A 2,461-nucleotide genomic window follows, 5' to 3' on the forward strand; every position below is an offset into this window, starting at 1 on the left:
CATCACTCTTCTCAGGGTTGATTGGTCATGCCTGAGGAGGAGAAAAAAAGATGAACTGTCACTTTCCACAGAGGAGAGGCATGTGTGGGGAAGAAGGGGCGCTGGCAGCGATCCAAAAGGCAACAGAGGTTGAGACGAGGACTGAGCCTCTTTTGTTTGGACCCTTCCGTGTCCACCACTCTGAAATGCTCTTTAGACACAGCCGTCCTCTTCACTGTGATCCTGCACCATCCGAGAGAAGAGGCCTTTGTTCCTGCTTGGCATTGACACATCTGCTTGGAAAACTTGACTGCACTCTCTTGCTCTCAGCAGCTTCATTTGCAGCAGAGCTCTCTGAACCAGATAGCAGCCATGTACTAAAGCTACTACAGCCAAAGTTCTCTGCCATGTTATTTCCGGCAGCGGTGCCCCAGCTCCCCTTCTGCCTCTTCTTGGGCTCATGGGACACAGAGGAGAGTCTGCTGGGTTTCCTCAGAGATAACTGCTGTCTCTTAAATAATTTAGTGCAGCCACAGAAAGCTCGGAGCAGTGAAGGACAGAGGCACTTACAGAGCAAAAATTATGGTACTGTATCTTCCAGCTATCTAAACCCACTGACCTTCTGTCTTTCTGCAGTGTTCTTTGCAGTTATTGCAAAGAAAAGGTGTTTCATACAAGTGTGTGTGTGTGTGTGTGTGTGTTTGTGTGTGTTGTGCTGAAGAAACTACTTTGAAAGTTGCACACCTCATAACAAAAAGAAGTACAGTGAAGGTTGTCTCAGGTGAGTATACTTTAGTTTACCCAGGTAACTTCATATCTACGCCTGCAGGTTCCATATAGTGTCATGACTGCAAAAAACATTACGATCTCGATGCCAACACATAAAACACAGACTGGCATTTACTTGACGTAAACACAAACCTAATAAGTCTGGCTTTGTCTCAGGAAGCACAAATAAATTTAACATTTTGCTCAAAGTAAACTGGGGAAATTAAAGATGTGACTTGTACTAAACACTGTTAGTATTACACATTCAGGAAGTGTGAGTTAAGGCAGGCAGCTGGGTGGACACAGTCGGGCTGCATCGACTGGACTCCTGCAGCCGTCAGGATGAGAGTGAAAAGAGGAGGTTGATCAAAGGAGTGTGCATCAAGACGTGAGATGATGAAAAGAAAGAAACCAATTTTGGCTTTTATATGAAAAAAAGTTGATACATACTCTCCAGTTCTTAACACTCTGTGTTAGTGCATGTTTGTTTTGGATGTGGGTGCAGGATAGTTTTTTTCTGTGTGACTGTTTATGCATTTGCTTATGCCTCAGTAACCCTATGGCTTTTGGCTAAAAATTCCAACCTAATAGCGATTAATCAAATTTATCGTAATTGTGCTCACAAGCCAAAGTGTGCTGAATAAAAAACGAGGAGCAAGCATAGAGAAACAGAGCCAGCAATTGGAGCGAGAAATAAAGACAAACTAGCAGTGTCGAAGGTGGTGGAATTGACAAAAGCTGCATGCAGAACATCACGAATCTGTTGTTTGCGGGTGAAAATTGTAGAACTGGAGATTGATGTGAAATGTGCTCACAGCATAAACCTGCTCCTGTATGTTAAAGGTTGTTTATATGAAACAAAATGCAATTTGTTAAAATCAGAGGTCCCTTTGCTGATTGTATCAAAAAGCAAATGGACTCAGCTGCAACATAGTCGTGCATGTTGATTAATGTGCCCCTCCAAGCTCGGTTCAGACATAATTGTATAAGCTCCCAGGTGACATTGAAGAAGTGTGAAAAAATGAAACAATATAGCACAAGGAAGCTCTTATGTCTCTCTGTTATGTTTCCTGAACATGAGAGTCGTCACAGTTTCCAGGAAAGTTGTCCTTGAGGCAGAAGTTCCTCCTTCGCCAGTGCCTCTGTATCCATTAGAAGTGGTGTAAATCCTGACAACATAAGGACCTTTGATATTCATACCATGACTCAAGCCAACCTGACCTCTCCACAACCAGCACCCACCCCCACATAATCCCACAACAATGAAGAAAATTCTATCAACGCACCGAGAAACTGGAGGTCTGCTGCAGCCTATCGGCACCCACAGGCGAAGGGGCTCAGCTGTCATTTACATGCTAATAGTGTTAGTGGAGGCGATGAGAACGGGGGCCGGGGCAGGGGGCTATGCTGTGTCGCTGGTTGAGGAGTTTTTTTTTTTGGGGGGGGCGGGGTGGCGGCATGGCGCAGCACAGCACAGCACAGCACATACAACCCTGCAGTGTGGAAAACCATCTAACCATCTGCTGGTCCTCATCTGGTCCAGCCAGCAGGTCCATTTACACACAGTTTAATTAGATGTGCTGGATGCTCCTCCTACTCTTACCTCTGTGGCACACACACACACACACACACACACACACACACACACACACACACACACACACACACACACACACACACACACACACACACACACACACACACACACACACAC

The sequence above is a fragment of the Seriola dumerili genome, unplaced genomic scaffold (genome assembly GCF_002260705.1).
Source record: "Seriola dumerili isolate Sdu_G_001 unplaced genomic scaffold, Sdu_1.0 BDQW01000052.1, whole genome shotgun sequence".
In the NCBI taxonomy this organism is placed as follows: Eukaryota; Metazoa; Chordata; class Actinopteri; order Carangiformes; family Carangidae; genus Seriola; species Seriola dumerili.